The sequence below is a fragment of the Caretta caretta genome, chromosome 12 (genome assembly GCF_965140235.1).
Source record: "Caretta caretta isolate rCarCar2 chromosome 12, rCarCar1.hap1, whole genome shotgun sequence".
Lineage (NCBI taxonomy): Eukaryota > Metazoa > Chordata > Testudines > Cheloniidae > Caretta > Caretta caretta.
In genome coordinates, this window is record NC_134217.1 from 817830 (window position 1) to 839972 (window position 22143).

The 22143-nt window shown below is 48.8% G+C and overlaps 1 non-coding gene across 1 annotated transcript; it reads left to right on the top strand.

The window, feature by feature from the left end:
* Positions 1-3946: 3946 nt before the first annotated feature.
* On the top strand, positions 3947-4028 carry TRNAS-UGA (transfer RNA serine (anticodon UGA)). The gene has a single exon. It is a non-coding gene; the product is annotated as a tRNA-Ser (tRNA).
* Positions 4029-22143: the final 18115 nt, after the last annotated feature.

Consider the following 22143-nt stretch of genomic DNA (forward strand, 5'->3'; position numbering starts at 1 on the left):
CCCTTCTCGAGGTCACCACCTCTTTGCCAGGGTCGAGCTGCAGACTCCTCCGCCCCTAAGACTGCTCACTGCAGTCCCCAGGGGGACCCCATTACTGCACAGTCCTTCTCGCTGGTCACACACTCCCAGGGGTTAACCGCCCCCTGAAACCGCTCCTTTCTGAGCCTTCAGCAGGCCTGGTCCTCGGCAATCCCCCTTCGTGTTACTGCTCCCCAGTCACTTACTGCAGGAAGCGCCATCCACGGGGTGCAGTACATCCCACCGCTGCCACCAGTTGTCACGGAGTCCCTGGGCGATGCTCTGGAACTGCTCCCCATGAAGTCAGTCAGGACTCTGGGGTAGTCGCCTTTCTGTGAGCAGCCTGTCTGCAGGACACACAGCTCACACAGCTTCCACCTTCCTGGGTCTGACCTCGGAGCATTCAGCATCCTCTGCCCCTCCGTGCGCTTCCCACAGCGAGTCTGCTCAGGCGGGGCTCCTGGGGAAGCCAGAGGGTCCTGCACCCCAACTTCGCAGTCAGACGTGACTCTCAGCCAGCCAGTAAAACAGAAGGTTTATTAGACTACAGGAACATGGTCTAAAACAGAGCTTGCAGGTGCAGGGAACGGGACCCCTCAGCTGGGTCCATTCTGGGGGGCAGTGAGCCAGACAACCACGTCTGCACTTCACTCCATGTCCCAGCCAGCCCCAAACTGAAAACCCCCTCCAGCCCCTCCTCCTCTGGGCTTTGTTCCTTTCCCGGGCCAGGTGGTCACCTGATTCCTTTGTTCTCCAACCCTTTAGCTCTCACCTTGCAGGGGGGAAGGGCCCAGGCCATCAGTTGCCAGGAAACAGGGTGTTGGCCATTCTCTGTGTCCAGACTCCTGCACACACCTGCCCTCTAGGGCTCTGCAATGATCATACACCCTTACCCCACCCCCTAGATACTTAAGAACTGCCTAGGGGAAACTGAGGCACCCCCACACTATTCAGAGGAAACATTAAGAACAGTCCCACTTCGTCACAAGCGGTTTGCGTTCATAAGCGTTGTCATAAATATAAAGGGAAGGGTAAATCCCTTTAAAATCCCTCCTGGCCAGAGGAAAAACCCTTTCACCTGTAAAGGGTTAAGAAGCTAGGATAACCTCGCTGGCACCTGACCAAAATGACCAATGAGGAGATAAGATACTTTCAAAGCTGGAGGTGGGGAGAAACAAAGGGTCTGGGTCTGCCTGTGTGATGCTTTTGCAGGGGACAGAACAGGAATGGAATCTTTGAACTTAGTAAGTAATCTAGCTAGATATGCGTTAGATTCTGATTTCTTTAAATGGCTGAGAAAATAAGCTGTGCTGAATAGAATGGATATTCCTGTTTTTGTGTCTTTTTGTAACTTAAGGTATTGCCTAGAGGGATTCTCTATGTTTTTAATCTAATTACCCTGTAAGGTATTTACCATCCTGATTTTACAGAGGTGATTCTTTTTACTTTTTCTTCTATTAAAATTCTTCTTTTAAGAAACTGAATGCTTTTTCATTGTTCTTAAGATTCAAGGGTTTGGGTCTGTGGTCACCTATGCAAATTGGTGAGGATTTTTATCAAACCTTCCCCAGAAAAAAGGGGGTAAGATTTGGGAGGATTTTGGGGGGAAAGACGTTTCCAAACAAACTCTTTCCCAATAACTGGTGTTAGACGTTTGGTGGTGGCAGCGAAAGTCCAAGGGCAAAAGATAAAATAGTTTGTACCTTGGAGAAGTTTTAACCTAAGCTGGTAAAAGTAAGCTTAGGAGATTTTCATGCAGGTCCCCACATCTGTACCCTAGCATTCAGAGTGGAGAAGGAACCTTGACAGGGTCAATCTCAATTACAAGCAAGCGAAAGTGTCAACTCAGAGAGAGTATCCAGTGTAGCAGCCGTGTTAGTCTGTATCCGCAAAAAGAACAGGAGGATTTGTGGCACCCTAGAGACTAACCAATTTATTTGAGCATAAGCTTTCGTGAGCTACAGCTCACTGCATCGGATGAAGTGAGCTGTAGCTCACAAAAGCTTATGCTCCAATAAATTTGTTAGTCTCTAAGGTGCCACAGGTCCTCCTTTTCTTTTTTCAGAGAGAGTAGTGTCAATTGAGCGGTTTGTGTTGTAAGGTGTCCAAGTCAATTACAAAGAATCATAGAATCATAGAATATCAGGGTTGGAAGGGACCCCAGAAGGTCATCTAGTCCAACCCCCTGCTCAAAGCAGGACCAATTCCCAGTTAAATCATCCCAGCCAGGGCTTTGTCAAGCCTGATCTTAAAAACCTCTAAGGAAGGAGATTCTACCACCTCCCTAGGTAACGCATTCCAGTGTTTCACCACCATCTTAGTGAAAAAGTTTTTCCTAATATCCAATCTAAACCTCCCCCACTGCAACTTGAGACCATTACTCCTCGTTCTGTCATCTGCTACCATTGAGAACAGTCTAGAGCCATCCTCTTTGGAACCCCCTTTCAGGTAGTTGAAAGCAGCTATCAAATCCCCCCTCATTCTTCTCTTCTGCAGGCTAAACAATCCCAGCTCCCTCAGCCTCTCCTCATAACTCATGTGTTCCAGACCCCTAATCATTTTTGTTGCCCTTCGCTGGACTCTCTCCAATTTATCCACATCCTTCTTGTAGTGTGGGGCCCAAAACTGGACACAGTACTCCAGATGAGGCCTCACCAATGTCGAATAGAGGGGAACAATCACGTCCCTCGATCTGCTCGCTATGCCCCTACTTATACATCCCAAAATGCCATTGGCCTTCTTGGCAACAAGGGCACACTGCTGACTCATATCCAGCTTCTCGTCCACTGTCACCCCTAGGTCCTTTTCCTTCAATCTCCCTAGCATTGCTCCAATGCCTTAAAGGAACAGGGCACAGGTAACTCGAACCCCTTCATCCTGATAGATTTAATGCCCAAATAATTCCATGTAGACCAGAAGCACAGAGCTCCTCTGAGTGTCAGCCCTATCCCGGTGTAGGTCCCCAGCAGTGAGTGTGGCCTACAATGCAGAGGTCACTTTTTTATAGTTTGAACATTTGTGGTTCTCCGGTGGAGTTATTGTCTCTCATACGGCAGACCACTAAATCCCACTGGGGATCTGGACTGTGGAGCTGCCATGCAATCTGTAGCCGGAGCAGGATATCACTGTGAGGGGTGAGCCGCCCCAATGTGATGTTCAAGAGACAGTGACTCCGGAAAGGACTTCGGAGACATGGTGGAACTGAACATCAGCTCCCATTGCGCGGTGGTGGCGAATGGGATCCGTGGACACCTCCTTTCCATGTGTCAGTGCTTTGCTGGCTGGGTTGGATCCAGAACCCTGAGTCTGTCATGCTGAGTCATGTCTCCGAACACATTCCTTCCCCAGCCCCGGACCTCATACGGCCAGTGAAGAGCTGAGTATTATTGTCCAATGTAGAAGTTACAGAATTTAAACTAGGAAGAAGGGTCAATTTTCCCATCATTTCACATCTTTACGTCCAAACAAGATGATTTTCTGAATGACCCATCCTCGTTCACGCAGAAGATGTTGGGGGTGGGATGTAGGAGTCACTGGGGAAAACACAGAGACACAATTTCCTGCTCTTGTTAGTCCATGAAACATGCAAGGCTGAGTTCATGCACCAACCCCCTGAAAAATGTCCATGCCCCAGAGAAATCCTGACCCCTGCTATTGGAGTGATGTGCTGGAGATTTGACTTGGAAAGGGACTGTCTGAATTGTCAATTTGGGGAATGAACAATGATCTACAGCAATGTCGTTAACACAAACACACTCTCATCGTGCTCCAGCCGGAAGGGAAAAGGGCAGGAATTCTTGCTATTCAGCCATGGACACACTTACACTAATGCACAGCCGTGATTGTGCTGGGGAAGTGGATCTGAGCAATTTGAAGTGACAATTCTGTGAGAACTGAATCATAGTGTAGTGAAATAGCCATACATCACGTAGTTGTGGCCGAGTGGTTAAGGTGATAGACTTGAATTCCATTGGGGTCACCCCATGCAGGTTCAAATCCTGCCAACGATGGAAGCACAAGAATGTTATGACTACTGCAATCTTAGTGCTGCAGCATGTGAACTGGAGCCAGATCTGGTCTCACTCTGAGGTTGTCTACACTTCTTAAAGCACTGCTGTGACACTGCGATAGCACTTTGGAGTAGACAGTTGCTACAGCGAGTGGAGGGGTTTTCCCATTGCTGTAATAGTTACATTGACGGAACAATTTTTCCTTCTATTTAGCTCTATCTAACCAGCTGGCTTAGGTCAGCTTAACTATATTGGCTTGGGGGTGTGGATTTTTCACACCCTGAGACACGTAGCTCTGCCAGTTAAGTGTCCAGCGTACACCAGCCCTTAGATCCCTCTTAGGATTTCCATGCAGGCACTGAACTGTGAGAGGAAAACATCAGCTCACAAACACAGAGACTGAATTCCCCACAGTTATTCTCTCTGCACTTTCCAGAATGTCACAAAATTCAATTCATTCCTGCTAGGAGAGAGAAAAAATAAGTGACGCAAAGTTTTTGGCTTGATTAAATAAAGTTAAGATTTTAATTACTACAGTAAAAATATGTACCGATTCCTCTAAATAACACCATAACGTGAGATAAGAACAGAGACAAATCTTGTCAGTGACGACTAATTTAACAAATGATCTTCCCATTATTAATTTCCACTGTGCCCCCACTGCAGGTCTGGGCCCCTCCAGTGTAACTGCTCTGCATTCGCCTTCCCGTTAGAATTGGTTTTGGACACTCCCAACTTTGGAAAATTGTGCAATTCAGAATTTGAATAGTGACACCGGCTCCTTCCTGCACCTGCTCTACATCACTACACAGCACCTTCTCCACCTGCAGAGTCACCCGCAGGGTTCAGCCGGGACCCCTGGCAAGGACAGTGGGTGCAGCTAACAGCCCGGTGTGCCTGGCAGTGAGGCAGGGTCAGCCCGAGGCTGGAAGCTCTGAGTCAGCTGTGGAGAAACACCCCCCCACACACGAGTACAGCGATTGAATTCCCCAACTTTAGCATCATGACGCCCTGCAGAAAGCCCCACGTGTCCGCTGTTTTTTCACAGGGCGATGCAAAAATCAGGTGACACCAATTTTGAAGTTTGAGTAAATACAGTTTCGGAGATAGTTATTAAGCTCGCAAAAATATGCCAAAGATCCCTCTGCATAACACCGGAAGGTGAAATAGGAACAGAGACAAACTTTGCCAGCAAAGGCTAATTTCCCAAACGATCCTTGTTAGAATAGAGATATTCAGGCCCGCCTGTAAAGCCTATACTTTAAGAGTACAGGCTTTTTTTTATCACAGTGTATTTTTACTGTGTGTTTTCATCACTTAGCTAGTTACGGGGTGCAAAACAATGAATCAAAATCACAGTCTGCCTGTGTGCGGGCCTTCTCTCCCAAGGAGAGTCTGAGGTTGGGTTCTTAGGCTAAGGCCTTTGGCTAAGCTGCAGGGGCAGCCATAAACTGGGAAACGAACGGTCACATCCTCACATCCCCAACCCGTCCCACTGAAATACGGTGGTACTGGGCGGTTAGGAAGACGATCCTGTCCTGATAGTGCCCATCACTACCAGATACAGAAACAGATCTTAAGAGAGCCTCCTGTCTGGCAAGAAATCCCTTCTCAATGGTTGTGGTTGTGAAACCCTCATTTCAATATCTTTTATCTTTATGGCCCCCACTTTTCTGTTGTCAATCTGTCTGGTTCTCTAATTGTTTCTGACTGTTGTATAATTAATTTTGCTATGTGTAAGTTCATTAGTGTAGTGGGATATAATTGGTTAGAGAATTATGTTACAATATATTAGGATTGGTTAATTACATTTCAGTAAAATGATTGGTTAAGGTATAGCTGAGAATATTACCATATAATCTGGAGTCAAACAGGAAGTGGAAGTGGAAATTGGAATCATGTTTGCGAAGTGGGGGAATGGGAACAGGGAAGAGAGACACAGGCAAGGCTCTGCAGCATCGGAGCCGGGAAGGGGGACGCGGGGTAAACGCTTTGCAGTGTCGGAGCTGGGAAGGGAACACTGGGGAAAAGAGTCTATCGGTGTATAGAGATAAGCCCCAGTGGTGTGAAGGGCTTCAGAATATGCTTCCTTGGAAACTAACCCCAGGAAACATCGCATTGTCTGCACTTCGGACTTCTGGTCTTTTGCTGCTTGCTGCTTGCGTGACAAGAACTGGGGAAGAGGGCAAGGGAAGAGAAAGCCCTCTAACAAAATGGCTACCTTGCTTCTTTCCCTCCCCAGGCGTCAAGGATCCGCAGGACTTGAGGGATCCTGGCACAGTGGCTGGTGGGGGAGAAAGGATTGTAGATTCTGACCTGCACTCTGGAGGGGAGGGAATAATTGAAGGGGGCATTTTTGAGTCCTCCCCCATCCTCAGTGTCCCCCGGGCTGGCATTCTACACTCCACAGGGCCAAACAAACAAGTGGGTGAAGCCATTTGGTTAATGAAAACCAGTGCTCCAGGTGAGGCCTGAACTCACAACCTCAGCATAGCTCTTCTCAGCACTGCCCTATCAGTGCTGCGCGCTAACCAATTGCACCACTGGGGCACCTGGCTATGGCTGCTCTCCCAGGCCCCTAGGGTGAGAAAGGCGAGGCGTGACCCCCCAAAACTTCTCAGTGGAGCTGAGAGCGGGAGGAGACAAGTGTTGGTCCTTGGTGGGGTGGGTTCTTCTGAAGGGTTCCTGGCACCATTTGACCCTCTTGTTCTTCTCTGTCCGATACCAGAGCTGACTGAGACTCAATGGAGAGTCTTCACGCAGATCAACAGATCTGAAATCCCCAAGAACCAGGTCTAAGCGTTAGACCTGCTTTGGGACAGTGTCTCTCAGGCAGGAAACTGCCGAGTCTGCGCGAGCCGTGAGGCTCCCTCGCTAACAGCTGAGATCAGTGAGAGCTGTGTGAAGCGCCGGGACCCAGGGGTGCGTGAACGGGGGGGCACAATGCTCCAGGACTTTTAGAAATGGGAGGGCTCTGCCTTACCACTTTGTAATGACCGTAATGGCAAGGGAGGGTGGGGAGGGGGCGGAGAGCAGTGATCGGGAGGCGGGGTCTTGGGGGGAAGAGTCAGCGCAGGAGTGGGGCCTTGGGGAGAAGGGGTGATGCAGGTGCATGGAGTCAAGAGGAAGGGATGGGGCTACTGTTCGGGCTCTGGTGGCCGCTGCTTTTAGGGAGCCTGCACCGCTCTTAGTGGGACCGCAAGACATCCCAGAGGGGAGAGGGTGGGCAGCAGAGCAGTGACAGGGTGGAATGGCAAGTGACCGGCAATGTGGGCAGACAGGGGAGGGAGAAAGGGGCTTTCTCCCCAGGAGGTGAGAGGTGATCTCTGGGTTTTCATTGACCCAGGACAGCAGCTGGGAGTGAGGTGCAGTGAAGGGAGGGGCTCTTCCAAAGAGCTTTTGGTCTCTGGATTTCAGAGCCCGAGGCAAAAGGACACCGCCCAGCGTACTGTGGGTGGGTGTTTTGCTCATAGTGTCGTGTTATGAATCCTGATTGTGGTGTTTTCCAAAGTTAAGACAAGGTGATTTTCCTCCTTTTTATTAAAGTTTCTTTTCTCCACTCAGTGCTGGTGAGTGGGGAAAGTACTGCCTCTTAGAGGCACCCAGTGGCCCTGGTTAGTTTCCCCAGATTACTGGGTGGGGGCTTAAGCGGACTGTGTGCTGTACTGTTGAAGAGGAGCCCCAAGCGCCCGAACAGGGAATTGTAACTTCAGCCTTCAGATTAAGAGCCAGATGAGGGAAGAGCATCTTCGCAAGCAGGCTGGCTAATCTAGTGAGGAGGGCTTTAAACTAGGTTCACCAGGGGAAGGAGACCAAAGCCCTGAGGTAAGCTCTGAGCAGGGCTGGGGAATTCTGAGGGGAGACTGGGTGAGGAAAGTGGTCAGTGGAAGCATGTGACTAAAAGAACCAGGCAGAGGAAAAGACGGGCTAGTGAAGGAGAAATAGAGCTTAAGAATAGGTATGCAGAGTTGGAAAATGAAGAAGGGGCTCAGCAGGTAGTCACTGAAGGTGGAAGGGCAAGGAAGAAGAGAAGAGCAGCTAGTCCTATAGGAAAAAGGGGAAGAGTTAATGGAGATTACACCAAATATGGGCCCCAGGAGGATACAGGATGGGTTAAAGAGGATTACAAGGGAGAATAGGAATGGAAAGAACTTGCAGCCAGAGGGAACAGGAGATAGACTGGAGAATAGCACCGTCACTAGGAAAAGACAGGTCTATGTGATTGGGGACTCTTTACTGAGAAGAATAGATAGGCCTGTAACCAGAGCTGATCCGGAGAATAGGAGGGTGTGCTGTCTTCCAGGGGCTAAGATACGGGATGTAGACCTGAGGTTGAAAAGGATTCTAATGGGAGCGGGAAAGAATCCCCTAATTATCCTTCATGTGGGAACAAATGATACGGCTAAATTCTCGCTGGAAACTATTAAAGGAGACTATGCTAGGCTGGGGAAGACGCTTAAGGAAATTGAGGCTCAGGTGATCTTTAGTGGGATTCTGCCTGTTCCTAGAGAAGCACAACAAAGGTGTGACAAGATTATGACTATCAACAGATGGCTTAGGCAGTGGTGCTATAAGGAGGGCTTTGGGATGTATGGCCACTGGGAGGCATTCATGGAGAGAGGACAGTTCTCTTGGGATGGACTTCATCTGAGTAGGGAAGGAAATAGACTTCTCGGATGGAGGCTGGCACAACTGATTAAGAGAGCTTTAAACTAGGAATTAGGGGGAGATGGTTGGGAGATGCCCAGGTAATCTCCACACCAGAATTTAGCATTGAGAGGAAAGAAAATGAAGTAAGAGTGGATACAGCCATGGGTAGGAGGAAGGGCAGTATAGATACAAGTCTAATAGGTTATACTGGTAGTAAAATGACCGTGCCTAATAGGGTACAGAATGTGAGCGAGGCCAAACAGCAAAAATTAAGATGTTTGTACACTAAAGCGAGGAGCCTGGGTAACAAAATGGAGGAACTAGAGCTAGTGGTGCAGGAAGTGAAACCACATATTCTAGGGATAAAAGAAACAGGGTGGAATAGTGGTCATGACTGGGCTACAGGTATTGAGGGGTATGTGCTGTTTAGGAAAGACAGAAATAAAGGTAAAGGTGGTGGAGTAGCATTGTAGATCAATGATGAGGCAGATTGTAAAGAAATAAGAAGCGATGGGATGGATAAGACAGAGTCCGCCTGGGCAAAAATTAAATTGGGGAAGAAAACTATTAGAACCTCCCCTGGGATAGTGCTTGGGGTGTGCTATAGACCACCGGGATCTAATTTGGATATGGATAGAGCCCTCTTTAATGTTTTTAATAAAGTAAATACTAATGGAAACTGTGTGATCATGGGAGACTTTAACTTCCCAGATATACACTGGAGGACGAGTGCTAGTAATAATAATAGGGCTCAGATTTTCCTAGATGCGATAGCTGATGGATTCCTTCATCAAGTAGTTGCTGAACCTACTAGAGGGGATGCCATTTTAGATTTGGTTTTGGTGAGTAGTGAGGACCTCATAGAAGAAATGGTTGTAGGGGATAATCTTGGATCAAGTGATCATGAGCTAATGCAGTTCAAACTGAATGGAAGGATTAATAAAAATAAATCTGCAGCTAGGGTTTTTGATTTCAAAAGGTCTGACTTTCAAAAATTAAGGAAATTAGTTAGGGAAGTGGATTGGACTGAATAATTTATGGATCTAAAGGTAGAGGAGGCCTGGGATTATTTTAAATCAAAGCTGCAGAAGCTATCGGACGCCTGCATCCCAAGTAAGGGGAAAAAAATCATAGGCAGGAGTTGTAGACCAAGCTGGATGAGCAAGCATCTCAGAGAGGTGATGAAGAAAAAGCAGACAGCATATAGGGAGTGGAAGAAGGGAGAGATCAGCAAGGAAACCTACCTTATTGAGGTCAGAACATGTAGGAATAAAGTGAGACAGGCTAAAAGTCAAGGAGAGTTGGACCTTGCAAAGGGAATTAAAACCAATAGTAAAAGGTTCTATAGTCATATAAATAAGAAGAAAACAAAGAAAGAAGAAGTGGGACCGCTAAACACTTAGGGTGGAGTGGAGGTCAAGGATAATCTAGGCATGGTCCAATATCTAAACAAATACTTTGCCTCAGTCTTTAATGAGGCTAATGAGGAGCTTAGGGATAATGGTAACATGACAAATGGGAATGAGGATATGGAGGTAGACATCACCGTATCTGAGGCAGAAGCAAAACTCAAACAGCTTAATGGGACTAAATCGGGCGGCCCAGCTAATCTTCCTCCAAGAATATTAAAGGAATTGGCACAAGAAATTGCAAGCCCATTAGCAAGAATTTTTAATGAAACTGTAAACTCAGGGGTTGTACTGTATGATTGGAGAATTGCTAACATAGTTCCTATTTTTAAGAAAGGGGAAAAAAAGTGATCTGGGTAATTATAGGCCTGTTAGTTTGACATCTGTACTATGCAAGGTCTTGGAAAAAATTTTGAAGGAGAAAGTAGTTAAGGACATTGAAGTCAATGGTAAATGGGACAAAATACAACATGGTTTTACAGAAGGTAGATCGTGCCAAACCAGCCTGATCTCCCTCTTTGAGACAGAAACAGATTTTTTAGACAAAGGAAACGCAGTGGATCTAATTTACCTAGATTTCAGTAAGGCATTTGATACCGTGCCACATGGGGAATTATTAGTTAAATTGGATAAGATGGGGATCAATATGAAAATTGGAAGGTGGATAAGGAATTGGTTAAAGGGGAGACTACAACGGGTCCTACTGAAAGGTGAACTGTCAGGCTGGAGGGAGGTTACCAGTGGAGTTCCTCAAGGATCGGTTTTGGGACCAATTTTATTTAATCTTTTTATTACTGACCTTGGCACAAAAAGTGGGAGTGTACTAATAAAGTTTGCGGATGGTACAAAGCCTGGGAGGTATTGCCGATTTAGAGAAGGACAGGGATACTCTACAGGAGGATCTGGATGACCTTGTAAACTGGAGTAATAGTAATAGGATGAAATTTAATAGTGAGAAGTGTAAGATCATGCATTTAGGGATTAATAACAAGAATTTTAGTTATAAGCTAGGGACGCATCAATTAGAAGTAACGGAGGAGGAAAAGGACCTTGGAGTATTGGTTGATCATAGGATGACTATGAACCGCCAATGTGATATGGCTGTGAAAAAACCTAATGTGGTCTTGGGATGCATCAGGAGAGGTATTTCCAGTAGGGATAAGGAGGTTTTAGTACTGTTATACAAGGCACAGGTGAGACCTCACCTGGAATACTGTGTGCAGTTCTGGTCTCCCATGTTTAAGAAGGATGAATTCAAAGTGGAACAGGTACAGAGAAGGGCTACTAGGATGATCCGAGGAATGGAAAACCTGTCTTATGAAAGGAGACTCAAGGAGCTAGGCTTGTTTAGCCTAACCAAAAGAAGGCTGAGGGGAGATATGATTGCTCTCTATAAATATATCAGAGGGATAAATACCGGAGAGGGAGAGGAGTTATTTAAGCTCAGTACCAAAGTGGACACAAGAACAAATAGATATAAACGGGCCACTAGGAAATTTAGACTAGAAATTAGACGAAGGTTTTTAAACATCAGAGGAGTGAAGTTTTGGAATAGCCTTCCAAGGGAAGCAGTGGGGGTAAAAGATCTATCTGGCTTTAAGATTAAACTCGATAAGTTTATGGAGGAGATGGTATGATGGGATAACATGGTTTTGGTAATTAAATATTCATGATAAATAGGCCCAATGGCCTGTGATGGGCTACTAGATGGGGTGAGATCTGAGTTACTCAGGAAAGAATTTTCTGTAGTATCTGGCTGATGAATCTTGCCCATATGCTTAGGGTTTAGCTGATCGCCATATTTGGGGTCGGGAAGGAATTTTCCTCCAGGGCAGATTGGAAGAGGCCCTGGAGGTTTTTCGCCTTCCTCTGTAGCATGGGTCACGGGTCACTTGCTGGAGGATTCTCTGCTCCTTGAAGTCTTTAAACTACGATTTGAGGACTTCAATAGCACAGATATAGGTGTGAGGTGTTTTTTTTTTTAGGAGTGGTGGGTGAAATTCTGTGGCCTGCATTGTGCAGGAGGTCAGACTAGGGTAGAGGGTGGATAAAAATCAATGACTTTTTTTAAAAAATCAAATAATCTGATTTTTTTTATTTAAATTGGATTTTTGAGGAAAAAATATCTAAAGATTGTTTTCTCATAATGGTTCCTTCTGACCTAAATATCTATGAATCTATGAAAAGAGCTTGGCTTGAGTCAAGTTCTTGTCCTGGTTAAGTGAGGACTCTGGGCTTTTAAGGGAACGCTGCTCCAGATTCATGCCTTCCTGTCATCCTGGAGCAGCCAGGGAAGCAAATCCTCATGGAAGGCCCTGCCCACATCCCTGTGCTCCAGGCTCCCTTGTAGGGAGAGAAAATTAAGGGTCTAGTTATAGCTCCTATTCTCTAGCATCTCCTGCAGAGGGGCTAAGGGGAAGGAGAGTCCTGGCCCGGGCTGGGGACTGGGAGCTGACAGGAAAATGCTGATGGAGTTCCCTCTCCCTCTCCCTTCCATTAAAACTCAGCCGAATTCCCCAGGATGTGTCACCATGTGGCAAATCTGGCTTTGTTCATCTGTGACCCATCGAAGGACATCAGCCAGCAGGCTAGGGAGGGGGTTTACTGGCTCTACCAGCTGCTGCTGCACCAGAGGGGTAAGGAACTCAGCTGGGAAATGGCACCCGCTAGAAGAGTGAGACTGGGACCCCAGCCAATTTCTCTCAGATTGACCCCTGCTGGGGGATGAGTCTATCTCTATCTCTTTCGGTGTTCTACACCACCCCCTGCAATTGTGTTGGGCCAGGCACGCAGCGAGGACTCTGCCCACTGTGCAGCCACCAATGGGATTAGAAGGATACAAATGTGTGTGTCTCTCTTTCCTGGGCCTGACCATCCATGAGGCCGAAGACCTGTGGGTCTGGGACTGGCACCAGGACAGCAGGCTCCTGGGCTACAAGAACACAGCCAGGGTCGGGGAGGTAAGGACGCTCTGCCAGAGCATGGGAGTGGGGGTGGCTGCCTCCTGGAGCCACTAGACGGAGATGCCATTCTAGTCCAGAATTTGGAGCCTGGTTCTGGGCAATCTGCTGAAGCCTCACATATGGTTGGTTTTAGGTCTTCAGGAAGTTCTTTTCAGAGAAGCAGAGAAGATTTTTCCTCCGCACGGCAGTGCTGGCCATCCACGACCCCCTGCTGCATGTCAGGCAGGCTGGGCTGCTCCTCACATACTCCCTCCTAGGGAAAGGCCAGCAGCTGATGGGGGACAAGGTAAGGGGCTGCATTAGACTCAGGAGATTGAGGCAGGGCCCAGGCCTCATTCCCATCCTATGGCCATTCGCTGGCCTGGCAGCAAGGAGCCTGGTGGGGAATGAGGGTGAGAGGAGGTGCTCCTGGGAAGGGAGATGAATTCACCTCCATGAGCAGGAGGGAGCCAGCTTGTCCCTGGAGCAGCTCCAACCCAGCTCTTTAGCAAGGTTAATTAATGACAAGCATTGCCTCATCAGGGACTTATGTTCTTAGGACACGGTGTTATCGCTCTTGGGAAGAGCAGCAGTGTCCCCTAAGTGCCCTCTGCAAGCCTCTCCTGTCACCCGAGCCACCACCCAGAGTTGCTCCCATCACTTGCAGCCTGGGAGGCCAGGGACTGACGGGTCATGGTGACAGCCCAGGCAGTTGTGAGGCACATGGGCGGGGGAAGCTTGTCCTGCTGCTGGCAGGGTTGGACCCGCTCTAGAGAGAACGGGAGGATTCAGTCAGCAGGGGCTGCTGATCTGCCCCATTCCCCAGGGCTGCCATGCTGTGGCTTCAGCATGAATGGCCGGGATGACTTTGGGACAGGTCTCAACCTCCCCCCATCCCACTTCACTGCTGCCAGAATCCCTTCTCCCTCCTGCTAGAGCCGCCTCCCTGCCCTTCCTGGGTAGAGGTGGAGGAGATGGTTCTGAGAACTTGGGCTGAGGATTGGAGGTGGAACAGCTGTCAGGGGCACTGAGGGGGCGGTGGCAGGAGCTCACCCTACAAGGAAGGGGGTTGCCACTGGAGGTCACTCGAAAGGACAACAAGACTCCATTCTGGGGGTCAGGAGGGTGAATCCATCCCGCAGAGGTGGGCAGGCGCTGGGTGCAAATGCTGCTGGTTCCAGGTGCCCTTAATCCCCCCTGATTCCTCATGAGCGTCTGAGTCTATGACAGGTTCTCAATCCCTTGCAGCAGGAGGCCGTCACGGCCAATATTAGGCACCAGGTCCACATCATCCGGCACTTGCGCCAGGTGCCCGAGGCACTGGAGGGGCTGTGCCTCTGAGGCCACCAGCAACTCCCGCTCCCTGCTGCAGGTACTGCTCTGGTCCCTGTAAGTGGGGAGCTAGTGGAAGGGGAAATGGAGCCCCCTGGCACTCTCTCCCCTCTCAGATTCCTTCCTCTGGGACAGGAGCTCTTTCCCTCAAACCCATCCCCATCCCATTCCCCCTGCTCCCAGGCAGAGCTCTCCCTGCCCCATATGGTGCAGAAAGGCCGTTGTGTCAGGGCCACGGCCCCAGCCCCACTGAAGCTCGGAAAGATCCACTTTTGAGGAGGTGGGGGTTGGACAGATGCTCAGGACTAGCTTCACCTCCTGCCCTTTATTCTCCCTTGGCCCTTCTATGGGGTCTCTGGATGGGAAATAAATAAGAGCCTCCTTCCCAGCTCTCTCCCAGGCCCTGGGATCTGGCACAGCCTCCCAACCTCCCGGAGCTGAGCCACATCACAGAGCAGTGCGGACTGGTCACCTCGTCCCATCAAAGCAAGCAACGCCGGCTCTCAAAGAGGCTTAGATGGAAGACCCTGCTCCTTCCTGGAGGTAAGAGCCATGGACTCCTCGGGACATGGGGGTCTCTTGGGGGAGAAATGGGATCCCTGACACATCGTCTGGCTGATAGCTTCCCCCACCCCTTGATCCCAGCCTCAGGACAGAGACGTTTCCATCAATGTTCCACACTTGTTTGTTCCCTAGCAAGAGGCTCCCCAGAGATGTCCTTGATACTGGACTCCTGAGAGTGTTTCTGGAAGAGAGCATCATGCCGTCTTGTTCCCATGGCATCTCCGCTTTCCACTTTCCCAAGCAGAACAAACGAACCCTTCAGCTCCCAGAGTCTGGACTCTTTGACCTCCTTCTGATCAGCAGTGGGGTTTCTCCAGCCCCCTCATCACACCTGTCACCCTCTGAAAGATGAAGGGCCTGAATGTCACAGTCCCCAGAAGAAGAAAAACTCCAGCTGTAGCTGGTGGAGCCTGTGTGTACTCGGCCCCTCTGGAAACCAGCTCTGAAATGGGGAGCAAGGACCCCAGCCCAGTATCAGCAGGACTGGGCAGAGAAGGCTTGTAATAGGGTGCTTTCCCCTGGGCTGCAGAGCTTGGGGCCCAGCCAAACTGATTACAGAATGAGCCCTACCTGAGGGGGACCATGTAGCTCCCCCTATAAGGCCAGACTTCAGCGGTGATAAAAACCCAGCTGGACTATGAACTGGAATGAGAATAAGGTAGGAAGCTCAGAGCAGCAAGAAAAGTCCTGAGGGGAACTTGAGAAGACAGGTAGGAAGTAGCCAGGGAAAACTTCAGCAAAGAGAAAAGAGCAGACCTAGCTGTTGGGTACAGGGCCCTGGGCTGCTACCAGTGTCAAAGAAGGGGGCATACATGCACCCAGAAAGGGTTACCAAAAACAGCAAGGGGGCTGCAGGCTGAGCAAGAGCCCCACCGAGGGCACAAGGGCTTCTTTCTGTGGAAAGACCTCTTTGGACTTTTAGTGTGAGGCAAGCTGGGCCCTGGAAGGGTGGACTATAGGTGGTGACCTGGCCAGAGGCTGAGAAACTGCCATGGTGTTCGAGGGACCATCAATGGGGGACATTAGGCCAGCGAGAGGGTTGTGATTCTGTGCCTGGTCACCAGGGAGCATGTAACAATGAACAGATTTGTTTATGATTTGCATAGTCGGCAGGATTTAATTCCCCCTGTGATCCGTGAGGGCTGATGGAAGTCTTGGTTGCTGAAGGAAGGTCTGTCCTTCCAAGTGGGCCTATTGAGGGACCAAGCTGGTCACTGGATTTTCCACTTCAGTTCCAGGAACTGGTTAAGCAGCCAAAGCAGGTCTAGGGGTTCTCCAGAAGCTCCTAGAAAACCAAGAGAAGCAGTAGGAAGTGCAGAAGAGCTCCAGATGCAGCTGGCAATCTTCATGGAGTAGCAGCAACACCTGTCAGAGATCCTGCAAAGGGAAATCAGCGCAGGACGTGCTCTGCCCATTGACAAAAAGAGCATGCCCGGGCTGTGGTGAGAAGGTTAGCCCAGGAGAGCAGGGCATGCGACAGTGCACTTATGCCTAATACTTAAAGCCTGATCCCAAGATGGGGACAATGACCTCTTGGAGGTAAGAGCTATTTACTCTTTGGGGCATGTGGGTCTCTTGGGGGAGAAATGGGATCCCCGATGCATAGCCTGGCTGGGAGCTTCCGCCATTCCTGGCTTCCTAGCTCTGGGACAGACATCTCCATCATCGTACCACCCTGGTTTTGTTCCTAGGAAGGAGCTCCCCAGAGAAGTCCTTGAACCTTCACTCCTGAGAGCGTTTCTGGGAGGAGGCTCCAGCCTCTCGGACATGAAGAGAGCATCAGATAATCTTGTTCACATGGTATCTCCAGTCTCCAGCTCCACTTCCCACAGCAGGGCAAACGAACCCATCATCTCCCAGAATCCCCATCCTTTAACTTCTTTCCGCTTAGCAGTGGGGTTTCTCCAGCCCCCTCACCACACCTGTCACCCTCTGAATGATGAAGGGCCTGAATGTCAGAGTCACCAGAACAAGCAATCTCCAGTTCCAGGCAGTGGGGCTTGTGTTACTCGGACCCTCTGGAAACCAGGTCTGAAATGGGGAAGAAGGACCCCAGGCCAGTAAGAGTAGGAGTGGGCAGACCAGGCCTGTAACAGGATGCTTTCCCCTGGTCTGCACAGCCTGGGGCCTAGCCAAGCTGATTACAGAATGAGCCTGGAGCTAAACCAAATGGATTAGAGAGTGAGCTCCACCTGTTTCCCTCCTCTCCAAGGGTATCTGGGAGGTATCTGGGCCTGTGGATCCCTGGTGTGATCCCGGTGCAATGAACTGTAATCTGTTGGGGTTCTTGGGGCAGTTGGCCTTTACATGCCCCAGATTGTTACATTTAAAACATCGTCCAGCTGACGGATCACTGGGGCGAAGCGGGTTGCTGGAGAATGGGGTGGTGGGACGATAGGGTGTCTGGAGGGTTCTTTGGGAGGTAGGTGGGGCCTTGGGTGGCCCCTGGTAATAGGGTGTGGTCTGGGGTTGTCCCTTCTGCGACCAGTTTTCTTCTTCTCTGCCACCTCCACCCATCTGGCTCCAATCTCTCCTGCCTCGATTACAGTTTTGGGCTTCCCATCTAGGATGTAGCTTTCTATTTCCTCAGGAACACTCTCTAAGAATTGTTCCATTTGCATTAGGAAGGGCAAATTTACTGGAGATTCAACACTTGCTCCTGATATCCAGGCATCCCAATGTTTCACAATGTGGTAGGCAAGTTGGGTAAATGACATGTCTGGTTTCCACCTTAGGGCTCTGAACCTCCGACGAGAATGCTTGGGTGTTATCCCCATTCTGACTCTCGCCTTGGATTTAAACAGTTCATACTTGTTCATGTGTTCTTTAGGCATTTCAGCCACCACCACAGCTAAGGGTCCACTGAGCTGCGGCCTCAGCTCTACCATGTATTGGTCGTTAGAGATGCTATACCCAAGGCAGGCCCTTTTGAAGTTTTCTAAGAAGGCCTCCGTATCATCGCCTGCCTTGTAGGTGGGGAACTTTCTGTAATGGGAAGTGGTACCTGGAGAAGGATTGCTAGGGTTTGTTGGTATATTCTTCTGAGCCTTTACCTTCTCCATCTCCAGTTCATGCTTCCTCTCTTTTTCCTTCTCCTCCTCCACATGCTTCCTTGCCTCCATTTCCCTCCTGTGGGCAGCCTCCTGTACCTCCTTCTCCAGCTGCATGAGTTCTATCTGTCTTTCATGTTCCTTTTGTTTTTCCTCAGCCTGAAATCTGGCTAATTCCAGCTTTTGTTGAGCTGTGGAGTCTGTCATCCTAACCTCTCTGTTTTTAACTAACTTTACATCCGAGGTTTAGAAATAAACAAACAAAACTTGGCTGTAAAATTTTGCAGTGCTGGAATAGGATACCTATTCTCTGATAGTGATTGTCAGCCTACAGAAAAAGACAATTCCCTTTGTCTCTGCTCTGGCCCCAAATCAAAGCAAAAAACCTCCACTACTTGGAAACCTCCGTTCCAGCAGTCCCAAAGGGAAAAAAAATTGCTTTTCAAATCTGTGCTCCTTGTAAAAAAAATCAAAATCCTAAAAAAAAAAACCCTACCACTTTTGTTTCCAGGCAAATGGGTATAGAACACCCCACTATTTACTTTTAGGGGAAAAAAACCTCAGGTTTGTGAAGACTGTGAATTTCCCTGCAGGAGGTTAACTACTCTGCCTCCAGGCAAAGAAAACCTGCAATTCACAAAGATAATCCCCTTTTGTCTCTGCTCTGGCCCCAAAGCAGAGAAAAAACTTGCTGCTTTCAGTTGGACCTCCTTTCCAGCGGCCCCAAAGGAAAAAAATATTTCCTTTTTAAAATCTGTTTTTCTGGTTCAAAAAATCTCAAATTGATCTGAAAATGATTTCAGGTTAATCCCACCACTCTGCCACCATGTCAAGGTTCCTTCCCCACTCTGAACTCTAGGGTACAGATGTGGGGACCTGCATGAAAACCTCCTTAGCTTACTTTTACTAGCTTAGGTTAAAACTTCCCCAAGGTACAAATTAATTTTACCCTTTGCCCTTGGATTTCCACTGCCACCACCAAACTTTATCTGGGTTCCTGAAAAAACAGAGTTTGGACACGTCTTTCCCCCCAAAATCCTCCCAACCCTTGCACCCCACTTCCTGGGGAAGGTTTGGTAAAAATCCTCACCAATTTGCATAGGTGACCACAGACTCAAACCCTTGGATCTTAGAACAATGAAAAAGCATTTAGTTTCCTTACAAGAAAACTTTTAATAGAAGTAAAAAAGAAAAGAATCACCTCTGTAATATCAGATGGTGAATACCTTCCAGGGTAATTAGATTCAAAACATAGAGAATCCCTAAAGGGAAAACCTTAAGTTACAAAAAAGACACACAGACAGGAATATTCATTCTATTTAACACAGCTATTTTCTCAGCCATTTAAAGAAATCATAATCTAACACATACCTAGCTCGATTACTTACTAAAAGTTCTAAGACTCCATTCCTGTTCTGACCCAGGCAAAAGCATCACCCAGACAGACACAGACCCTTTGTTTTTCTCCCTCCTCCCAGCTTTTGAAAGTCCCCTGTCTCCTCATTGCTCATTTTGGTCAGGTGCCAGCGAGGTTACCTTTAGCTTCTTAACCCTTTACAGGTGAGAGGACTTTTCCTCTGGCCAGGAGGGATTTTGAAGGGGTTTACCCTTCCCTTTATATTTATGACAAAGACATTTTTGGACTTTTAGTTTAGGATGAGCGCGACCCAGGAAGGAGTGGACTAAAAGATGGTCACCTGGCTGAAGGGCTGAGTTCCCAGGCAAAAAACTGCCAGAGTGCCCTACCGACTCTTGGCCAGGGTGCTAGCCCAGCAAGAAAGCTGTGGCACCAGGCCTTGCCAGGAAGGGGAACCTATCGGTGAGTGAACTCTGTTACAAGCCTGCTTCCATTGTGGAAAAAGCCAGTAATGGAGAGTGGTGGGGATGGTCTCTGGGAGAGGATGGCCGGAGTGGTCATACAGAAGGGGCAGCAGGGTCCAGGGATGAGAGCAGGGAACAGGTTTTAGTGCAGCCCTGCCACTGAGTGGTAACATGATCCTGGCCACGTCATTCTCCCACCTGGTGCCTCACTTTCTCTATCTTTGAAGTGGGGATCATCCTGACCCACCTTAACAACATGTTTGATCCTCTGCTCTTGTTTCTCCAATCCCTGCCCTCCTAGCCCCACACAGGCCTCTGCTCTGTTCCTCAAACTTCCATGCCCATGTTAGTGCCTGGGTCGCCCCCCAGCTGCAAGGTCTCCTGTACAGTCTCCTGCTAGCAAACTGAAGCCGCCTCTAGATCCAGAATAGGAAGTGGTTGGTTCAGTTGCTTATTCTCTGGGGTTCAGACCCTCTGTTCTCCCCCTGGGGTGACAGAACCCTGCTTGTCATACGTGTCTTTCAGGCTCTGTCCCAGCCTCTCAGATATATCCTGCAGCCAGCCCAACTCAGGGAGCAGTGCGGACAGGTTATCTCATCCTGTGAAACCAAGCAACATGGGTCCCATTGAGACTCAGATGGAAGATCCCATACATCTCCTGGAGGTAAGAACTGTTCACTCGTCCTGCCACTTGGGGCCCTTGCTACAAACAGGGGGCTCCTGCTACATATCCTTGTTGGGAGGTTTACCTGTCCCTGGATCCCAGCCCTGGTACAAAGACCTATTTCTCATCATGATATCCTCATGTTATTCTCAGAGGATGTGTCCAGGATCCTGGAGACTGTTTCCTGCAGGAAGTTTGACAGGGCAGAGATCACTCACTGTCATGACCCACGGGTCTGCAGGGTTCACGGAAGCAGCCACGCTCCAACCCTCCACCTGGAAGCCTGCTGAAAATTGCTTACCTAGGACCCACGACGTTCAGCCCCAGTTTGAGGCTCCACTCCTGAGGTCCTGTTGGAGGAGTTGGAGAGCAGCTAATTGGCCCCCTGGCCCTGCGTAAGACAGCAGCAGGAAGAGGAAGCTGTCTGAACACCAGGGCTGCTCCCTGTTCTGGACCATGTGCTGCCTCTTTCTGCTGCCGCTCCCCTAGCTTGATTTCCTGGCATCTGATTTGTGGTTGTGACCGCAAGTTTGTTTTTTGCTTCTGATCTTCCAGTATCCTGACCCAGCTGACTCATGACTCCTGTCCTGTGAGTGTGGACTCTGGCTCTGACCAGTAGGTCTGGCTGTCTTTGACCCAGCCATAACAGTCATAAACTCATAGACTTTAAGGTCAGAAGGGATCATCATGATCATCTAGTCTGGCCTGCACAATGCAGGACACAGAATCTCATGCACCCACTCCTGCAATAAACCTCTCACCTTTCTCTGAGGTATTGAAGTCCTCAAATCATGGTTTAAAGACTTCAAGGTGCTGAGAATCCTCCAGCAAGTGACCCGTGCCCCATGCTGCAGAGGAAGGTGAAAAACCCCCAGGGTTTCTGCCAATCTGCCCTGGGGGAAAATACCATCCCGACCCCAAATATGACGATCAACTGAACTCTGAGCATGTGGGCAAGACTCACCAGCCAGATACCCAGAAAAGAATTCTCTGTAGTTACTCAGATCCCATCCCATCCAACATCCCATGAAAGGCCACGGGGCCCCATCTACCACGAAGAGTCAAAGATCAATTAATTGCCAAAATCATGTTGTCCCATCATACCATCTCATCCATAAATTTATTGAGCATAATCTTGAAGCTAGATAGGTTTTTTGCCCTCACTGCTTCCCTTGGAAGGCTGTTCCAGAACTTCACTCCTCTGATAAAAAGAAAAGGAGTACTTGTGGCACCTTAGAGACTAACCAATTTATTTGAGCATGAGCTTTCGTGAGCCACAGCTCACTTCATCAGATGTGTACCGTGGAAACTGCAGCAGACTTTATATACACACAGAGAATATGAAACAATACCTCCTCCCACCCCACTGTCCTGCTGGTAATAGCTTATCTAAAGTGATCAACAGGTAGGCCATTTCCAGCACAAATCCAGGTTTTCTCACCCTCCACCCCCCCACACAAATTCACTCTCCTGCTGGTGCTAGCCCATCCAAAGTGACAACTCTTTACATAATCAAGTCGGGCTACTTCCTGCATAGATCCAGGTTTTCTCACTTCCCCCCCCACCCCCATACACACACAAACTCACTCTCCTGCTGGTAATAGCTGGTAATTACCAGCAGGAGAGTGAGTTTGTGTGTGTATGGGGGTGGGGGGGAAGTGAGAAAACCTGGATCTATGCAGG